Below are 8,998 nucleotides of genomic sequence, written 5' to 3' on the forward strand. Positions count from 1 at the left end.
TTCTCTCTCTCCCCCCCTCTCTCTCTCGCCGGTTCTTGGATCGAGGAGACGCCATTGCTCGCTCCTGATTTGATTTGCTCATTCCCGTGGGTGTCGCGGTTTTTGATGTTCAGGCATCCCGGAGAAGGCAGGGGCTGCCGAGAAGAAGAATGCGCCGACCATCTACTACGTCGTGTAAGATCTGCTCTCCCATGAACTAAAACGATGGGGTAATCTTGCCAGCCAGGTTTCTTGGCTGCTTGTCTTGAATCAATTAGATGAATTCTGATTGATTTCATTCCCCTTCGAAAAATCCTGATTAGTTTCTTGGTTCCGTTGTCTGTTGGCTGCAATAGGACGCACTCTCAGATAACCCAGGTGGTCCGGGAGCTGCGCAAGATGATGGCCATCTTGGTAGCTAAAATGTTACCATCTCAGTGCACTCCCTGCCTCTTTTTTCTCATTCAGAAAAGGAAATGCATTATCCAACCAATGTCAAGTAGCAGTGGCAGAAATGAAGCCAATCCATGTATTTAATCATCATGTAGTAGTGGGTGTTGATGCAACCGTAATCCCCAGGAGCCTTTCTGGGCGGGCTCCAATGTTCTTAAGTTAAACTGCATGTAGTTTGACCAGTCAGTAATCATGCAATGCAGGCCTCAAGGAAGCACTATTGCGTCAATAAGGCCGTATGCATGGCGTTGATGAGGAATGGTAACATACAAGACACATTTCTTTACTAATCGTTTGGGTTCTTCATTGTAAACCATTTAGTGAGTACTTTTCTCCCTCATCAGCAAAAAGCTCCTAGACGACAAAGTTCATGGATGCCCAGAATTCAAGTGAGTTTTCCTAGCTTCTTTCACAGGAACACATATTAACATTGAGCACATTTCCCCCTTTCCCTACTAATGCAAGGAGAAACATGTATTGGCACGAATGTACAGAAACTGAATCGTCGCCCATCTCTTCAGACCGATGGCTGCTATGAAGTTCATGATATTGAGGATCTTCCTAGGGTTGGAAGACAGGTCAAAGGTTTATCTATCTCTTTGTTTACATAGATTTTCCCTGAATCCCGAGGGACACACTATGCCACCACTGAATTCTAAAATCTATTCTACTGCCACCTTTCTTTTGGGTGTCTATAGGATGTCCATATTTTGCTGCACAAACCATGGCAAAAGCAGTCGAATTGTCAGGAGAGCAATGGACATTGATATCACTGGCTCAATTGTTATTCTCGATGAAGCGCAGTAAGCCCCTGAGTCTCCAAACCAATTATTCTGTTTCAGTGTCGATCAATGGTTTCCTTAGTTGCAAGACAATGGCTCCCCATGTTATCGATCCGGTGTTGCTGTGCATGAGGACATGGGGAAGGTGTAACAAGGCAGCGCTTGTGTTGCAGTGGAGTGGAGTCGGCCATCTGGATGTTTGCAGATCAGTCGAAGAAGAGAGGAAGGATCTTGAGGAAGAGTCAAGAACAAGGTGAACATCTTGCCCGTCGCAACCCGACGGCTGAGGCGGCAATGAGCAGGTACAATGAGATTCGAATTGTTGGGTATTGTTTATATTGCTAATTGTGATGGGATTATAGTTAATTTGCTTGATTATTTTGTCGTGTTTACTTAGGATATGTCAATTGATGGTTGACATTGTTACCTATAGATGATATCCCCTGTTTCGAACAAGATTGATTTTTGATGGACTAAAATTAGTGTTTGATTCTGTTGTACAGCGCCCAGCTGGAAGAGGCCGTCAACCTTGATATTTTCTTCAGTTTGGTATTGGCCAAAATTCTGTATCCCTGATTGCTCTACACTTACTGCTCCGGTGAGTTCTTCCCCCATTTTCCTCTTTGATTCCTTGCTTCCGTTGTTCAACATGATCTACTTTCTAAGTTTATCAAGATTTTGGTGGCGTAGCTGGTTTACAGGCTATAATTTTATTTCAACCAAGTGTATGTGCTATGATATTAAGGTTACTGGGACAAATGGTGTTTCTGTAAGGCTAGACCTATTTCTTCTCTTCCTAAATCAGTGATGCACTAATTATCTTAACTATTCTATGAATCTCGTCTATCATCCGACGAACAAAGCTTGCGGCGCATGTTTGAGTTTATTCCAATTGTTGCACAATTTGTTCTTCTGGAAAAGTCGTTGCAGAATTTTAATGGCGTCATATTTCCTTTAGAGAAATCTTCTACTGAATTTTTATTTCCCTGATACATGCTTATCATTTTTTTGCCATACATGCTTATCATTTGGCATAATGTTATTTTGGACACTTAATTTTTTCTTGTCTTCCACATTTTAATTCAAGGAGCAGTGGTAGAGTTTGCAATCTATTGTGGCCTTGCACCTCTTCTAATCTGTTGCTGGAGAATGATCCTAGGCCTCATTAGTTAGCTTGATGTATTTTTTAGGATACGCTTGAGGCTTGCGTCTGCTTTTACGTGTATTTACTGTTGTCTTTGGAAATCTGATTTCGGCAAATCCACTGGATTTGGAGCAACGTTCAGAGGTAGGCACAACACAAGCATGTTTAGTTGTTTGACAATTTTGTTTGTTTTTCTGATTGAAGATGGATGCTAACTACTTGATTCTAAGGTGATTCGAGTCGCTTGATAAAAGTAGATGCAGATTATCTGCACTTATCTCATACTGATGCTTCCCTTTCTAAAAGCAAGTGAATCCGGTCATTCCTGCCAAGATATATTTTAGGTTACACTAACCTGACCGTATTGACCGTATATACTACTGGCATACAAAATTGATTAGGTGGTGACACAATGTCCCTTATTAAGTGTTGCTGTACCTACTGCTAAATTAACCATGCACAGTGACACAATGATGTGTTTGATCTTCGAATGTTTCTTCACTCTGAAACCCAGGTTAGACTTGTCCCCTGTTAAATCTGTGGTTATACCTTCTGCTAAATTAAGCATGCACTTTCATTTGCTCTATTATATTCTCCAAATGAAAACGGATAGACGAATTCTAAATGGTCGTAAAACTCTAGGGTAAATCTTTGCTGGGTCATATGTGAATTTGGCCTCCAGTCATTTACTTAGGTTTCTGGATTTGCTTGGATTATGGAAAGTTTAGCTCACGAGTGTAGCCACTTCGCCATTTGTTTATTTGATCGAATAACTTGTATCTATTTCTTTTTTAACAAGATCGTGCTGCTCTTGATTATTTGCTTTATGTTTTTGATTGAGCCGAGCGAGGAGAACCAACACTATTTAGCTTTTGGGGTCTCTGTTTCAAATGACTCGACGTGGCCTTGGCGACACTGGCTTGTATAGGAAGAGGATGCTGATGACTCCTGCTAGAGAGCTCATCGACGACTGCAACAAGCAGTCCCAAGGGAAAAGTAAGCTCCTTCTTTTAGTGATGTTAGCGGTTGTTTGATGTATTTTAGCTCATTGCAGCAGGCTAGGCAACTGCATTCTTCGCTCCAATTAATCATATATGTCTATATTTTAGCTTATTTTTTTCTCCTCGGAACAAACGAAACATTCGCCAGGGAGCGATCACCCCACCAAACTTTTTTGGTCGATCTGGGGGAGGAGCTGGACCGAACGATTCGCCCCAGGCCCCCACGCGAATAGTTGCCCTGCAGGCAAAAACAAAACTTTGACTAGGCCTTTACAACCTCCAATTAGGCTAAAAAATGGCCCTGTTTTTTGTGACGCCTCAACACTTGGATCATCGCTCGAGGTTATCGCTTTTGAGTTTCAGGTGATAGGTTCTTTTTAATTGATTTTTTGGAAATCATGATGCTAAATATATGGATTATGTTTCATGTGTCTCTCCTATTGCCTTTTTACTATATGATTAAAATCCATACCTGACAACAAACATTCTTAAACAGATCCATTTATCAAGGATGACTCTGCTTGATGTCGCCGCATACCAGCAGAAGATAAAGCTTAGCCATAGACTGGAAGACTGGGGCTATATAGATTGCTTTCTAAAACCAATGCAGATCACCCTGCTGAAGAAGAAGGAGAGGAAGTTAGAAATCAGTTTTCAGTTTTACAGGTGCAAAATCAACTCATTCCACTGTAATACTGGACATCCAGATGTCCAGGATGTCGGAAGCATCCGCGTTGCATTCATGAATCTGACATACACATGTAAGAGATATTCTCCCTCTTACAGCTTTCCAAACATTGGAAATCACTAGACCAGACCATGAGGTTGAGAATTCAGATGATGGCCTCTCATGTAGAACTCAATGCACATGTAGTCAGATACTACGGATAAAGTTGAATTGTATGCTAGGAGTTGTGCTTTTATCAAGTTTACTTATTTACTTATGATCTAATCATCTCTCTAGAAAGAGCATCTTCCGAAGAAGCTATCTACCATGAGGATTTCTCTTTTTCGCCTTTGTATTGGAAAGATAGAGATGGAAACCTAAAAAACATAGTATTAGCTTTTTTATCCAATGGAAATTCATACCGCGTGAGCCCTGAGGTTGAGAATGGGAAAATGACTGAACTTGTTCACAACACTAGCAGTAATCTTGACCTTTATTTAACTGGTTTTGTATTCTCGACCTGTTTGCATATTTTTATAGATGAATTAGTCCCAGTGTTACTGGTTCACTTGCTACATGGCTCGAGCATGCTACTCCTAACCTAAGTGGTTGTTGGTCTCACTTTACTGATGGATGGGGGAGGTTGAGAATTTTCTTATGTTTGTTTGTATTTTCTTTCTAGATAACCTACATGGTGCTACTTAAAATTTGTGAATGGTTTGTCGGCATGTTACTGGGATTTAGAGGCAGAAAAGTCTTACTCCTAACTACATGGAGTTCTCAATAAATTATTCTTGTCATTTTTTCGAGGTGATGTTCGCTCCGGTTCCTCCTTCTCTACCCAGCAGTATGGGTAACTCAAAGCATAGATCTGATTGTGCTTCTTGCAGTCTATGCTTCCTATCTCCGGGTCATCCGCCTCCCAAAGACTACTCCGAGGTATGAAAGTAAAGCCCCTTCCTCCGCCTTAATGTTGATCGCATTCATACCTGTGTTATATTTTTTTTGTGCAAGCACAATAATGGTTCTTTATTTGTTTCATTTTGACATACATGTTTCTGGAATACTCTTACCTGCCATAAGACATCCAGTCAAAGTTGATTTTTTATAAGCTAGAACCTCGCATAGCTAATTGATAGTTGCACCACCTGATTATTTTTACCTAGAAGGTCCTGATGCACATTGTATAGCAGACATAAAGTGTATGTAGTCTTCTTGACGAGGAGGTTTTACAATGATATAAATATAAAATAATTGGAATCATTGCAATGCATCATTTTCTCTCATTCAATATAAATATAAAATGATTTTGGCACGGCCATCCTTTTTGGTACATAGTGTTTCCGATGACAAACATAGGGGATCTTTTGTACAGATGCAAATTTCCATGTTCTTGTATTAGACCTTGGAACTTTGCAGTTATTGCAAGTTCTCTTACATATACTGTCTTCGGACTTTGTACTTCATTTTTAAATTTCAGAACTAGGATAGTTATATACCTCCTTGGTAGTGGCGGAGCTAGCATTTGATAGCAGGGTGGTCCGGCCCCTGAATGTTCTAACAAACTATCAATATCTTATAGAAGGTCTTACAAACAACTAAAATTCTCAATTAATCTTATTTTTGTACATGATATGTTAGCTTGCCTTTTGTAAGTATTTTTCGATCGAGTCGAATTAGCTGCTGCTATCTATGGTGATTTGCATGAGCATAATACTGCTGTAGAAGACAATGCTAATCAAGCGAATATGCTTCTTCAGGAGAATCGAAATAACAGTCAGTCGTGGATGGATTAGAATGGAATACTTATTACCTTGGTGACAATGTCGGGCGGGCGTTGAATCGTGGACATGTCCCCCATGGATCTAGGCGGCTGGGCGAACAGATGGACCGAGCTCCCTCCTCTGCCCAAGAAGCAGCCGAGCTCCCTCCTACGCCCAAGAAGCAGCCGAACTCCCTCCTCCGCCCAAGAAGCAGTCGAGCTCCCTCCTCCGCCCAAGAAGCAGCCGAACTCCCTCCTCCACCCAAGAAGCAGCCGAGCTCCCTCCTCCGCCCAAGAAGCAGCCAGGGAAGCAGCACCGACGACCGGAACAACATGGCGGATCCAAATCGCCAGTCTCCTCTGTCCAGAGCTGAACTGAGTGGCTGCCCCCATGAGAGGACACGGGCACAACCAAACCCACACACACCAGACACGCGTGCATGGTGGCTTATCCGGTGGGAGACTACCGCTTGCTCCCGCTGAACCATTGTGTCCCACAACGCTTGCACCTGTCCACCCGTGAACGCGGTGTCCCACTGCCGCTTGCACCTGCCCACCTGTGAACTGCCGCTTGCACCCGTGAATGTTGTGGCTCACCTGGAAAATGCATATCTGAGCGCTCGCAGGTGCCAGCCATCTATTCCAAGGGGAGAAAAAAAACTCTACTCCCAAGGAGTTTTTCTTTTCTTTCTAAAGGGTCTATTATTCTCAGGTACTCTCTCCGCCCCATAATATAAAATACTTTTTGACATTACATCAGTGTTAAAAAACGTCTTACATTATGGGACGGAGGGAATAGGTTTTATTCACATAAACAAGTGTGACGACCGGTCAAAATCTTACCACTCAATTATTATTTTCAAAAATGATCCATATCTATTATCAGTGTTCATTGAAAATACAAAGCATATCAAAAATATAAAAATTACATTGAGATTCCAAGACCATCTCGCATAGCCACTACTGTCGCGGACGCTAGCCAGGAAGTCTTCATGCATGTGCCCCTTGTTCAATACGTGGAGCCGCAATCGTCATTGTTGAACCCTTGCCTAGATCTGAAGCATCTGACATCAAATCCCATCACATGACGAGAAACCCTAACCTCATCACCCCAAGGAGACGACAGGAATCTACGCTAGAGCTTCATCGGCTATGTTCAAATGGACTGAAAGACAAACTCGAAGAAGTAGTGCCATTATCCACTCGAGTGTCGACCTGTGAGGACTAAAAAACCTGACCTAAACTACTAACCGAAATGAAGGCATCGAGATTCCCATCCTCATCATCGATCGACGGAGCGGTAGAAAAGGGAAGGTGAATCCACGGGCTCGCCGGTGAAGTTTCGAGGAGAGAGTTTGCCCTAGCCACTTAGAGTTTACTCTCCCCGAACAGCAAGCGATCGAACGAAAACACATGTCCGAGCGCTCCCAACCATCCATTCTCAAGGAGTTTTTTTCCTTTTTGAGGGTCTATATTCTCTAAGAGTTTTTATTCACATAAACAAGTGTGATGTGAGATAATTAGAAAAGATATTTACCTTTCCGACCTACATCGGACCTCCTATAGTTTTGAGCAACGTCTCGAAGCAACCAAAGATAGTTTCTGATAGACTTTGGTCAATGTATCCTGGCCAGCATGCTTCAATGGTTACTAAAACAGCCACCTTTTGTTTCATATCAATGAGACCAAGATCTTTCCCCTTTCGAAGAACTCCGAGCAAGCTATATATAAAATTTAGTCTTCCCTTGCTGCTTCTATGGTGAAAATAGTATATGAGCTCACTACATAAAGTATATAAGCTATTCTTTTGTGCATCCTTTCCAATCTTATGTGCTCACTGCATATAGTATATGAGCTATTCTTTTCAAGCAACAAATATATTAATGCATTCTCTCACAATAAGTAACTTACACATGGCCTTTGCGCCATTGGCGCAACGGGTCATCTAGTATGTGAAAAGCTCGTAGGCATTGGATCAGTGATGGATAATTATGTCAGATGCGATTCCTCATGCAATAGTTATAACACAGGGCGACACAGAACTAGCTCCATTTCATCAATGTAATGTAGGCATGTATTTCGAATATAGTCATACGTGCTTATGGAAAAGAACTTGCATGACATCTTTTGTCCTACTCTCCTGTGGCAGCGGGGTCCTATTTGAAACTAAGGGATATTAAGGCCTCCTTTTAATAGAGTACCGGACCAAAGCATTAACACTTAGTGAATACATGAACTCCTCAAACAACGGTCATCACCGAGAGTGGTCCTGATTGTTGTCACTTTGGGGTTGTCGGATCATAACACATAATAACTGACTATAGACTTGCAAGATAGGATCAAGAAATCACATATGTTCATGAAAACATAATAGGTTCAGATCTGAAATTATGGTACTCGGGCCCTAGTGACAAGCATTAAGCATAGCAAAGTCATAGCAACATCAATCTCAGAACATAATGGATACTAGGGATCAAACCCTAACAAAGCTAACTCGATTACATGGTAAATCTCATCCAACCCATTATCGTCTAGCAAGCCTATGACGGAATTACTCATGCACGGCGGTGAGCATCATGAAATTGGTGATGGAGGATGGTTGATGATGACGACGATGATCAATTCCCCTCTCCGGAGCCCCGAACGGACTCCAGATCAGCCCTCCTAAGAGATTTTAGGGCTTGGCGGCGGCTCCGTATCGTAAAACACGATGAATCCTTCTCTGATTTTTGTTCTCCCCGAACGTGAATATATGGAGTTGGAGTTGAGGTCGGTGAAGCTCCAGGGGGCCCACGAGGCAGGGGGCGCGCCCAGGGGGGTAGGGCGTGCCCCCACCGGAGAAACTTCATATATTAGAGCATTGAGTTGTAATTCTCTAAACATTGCCGAAGGCATTCACATAGAGTCATATTTTGTTTAAGCATTGAGTTGTAATTCTTGAGTTGTAAGTAAATAAAAGTGTGATGTTCTTCATTATTAGAGCATTGTCCCATGCGAGGAAAGGATGATGGAGACTATGATTCCCCCACAAGTCGGGATGAGACTCCGGACAAAAAAAATAAAAGAAAAAAAAGAGGCCATAAAAAAAAGAAGGCTCAAATAAAAAAATGAGAGAAAAAGAGAGAAGGGGCAATGTTACTATCGTTTTACCACACTTGTGCTTCAAAGTAGCACCATGATCTTCATGATAGAGAATCTCTTATGTTGTCA

At 42.1% G+C, this 8,998-nt stretch overlaps 1 long non-coding RNA gene across 13 annotated transcripts; it reads left to right on the forward strand.

Annotated features, from left to right (window-relative positions):
- Window positions 1-109: 109 nt before the first annotated feature.
- Window positions 110-6,483, forward strand: LOC119326549. Of its 13 annotated transcripts, none has more exons than XR_005158049.1 (12): window positions 110-174; window positions 336-393; window positions 636-693; window positions 777-821; window positions 927-1,017; window positions 1,131-1,235; window positions 1,388-1,516; window positions 1,718-3,354; window positions 3,508-3,722; window positions 3,856-4,120; window positions 4,709-4,965; window positions 5,787-6,483. It is a non-coding gene; the product is annotated as an uncharacterized LOC119326549 (long non-coding RNA). The 13 variants fall into 13 exon arrangements; XR_005158041.1 differs by lacking the exon at window positions 3,508-3,722 and having other exon boundaries at window positions 4,709-4,836; window positions 4,917-4,965; XR_005158048.1 differs by lacking the exon at window positions 3,508-3,722 and having other exon boundaries at window positions 1,718-1,812; window positions 2,405-3,354.
- The last annotated feature ends 2,515 nt before the right edge of the window (window positions 6,484-8,998 follow it).

Source organism: Triticum dicoccoides, chromosome 6B (genome assembly GCF_002162155.2).
Source record: "Triticum dicoccoides isolate Atlit2015 ecotype Zavitan chromosome 6B, WEW_v2.0, whole genome shotgun sequence".
In the NCBI taxonomy this organism is placed as follows: Eukaryota; Viridiplantae; Streptophyta; class Magnoliopsida; order Poales; family Poaceae; genus Triticum; species Triticum dicoccoides.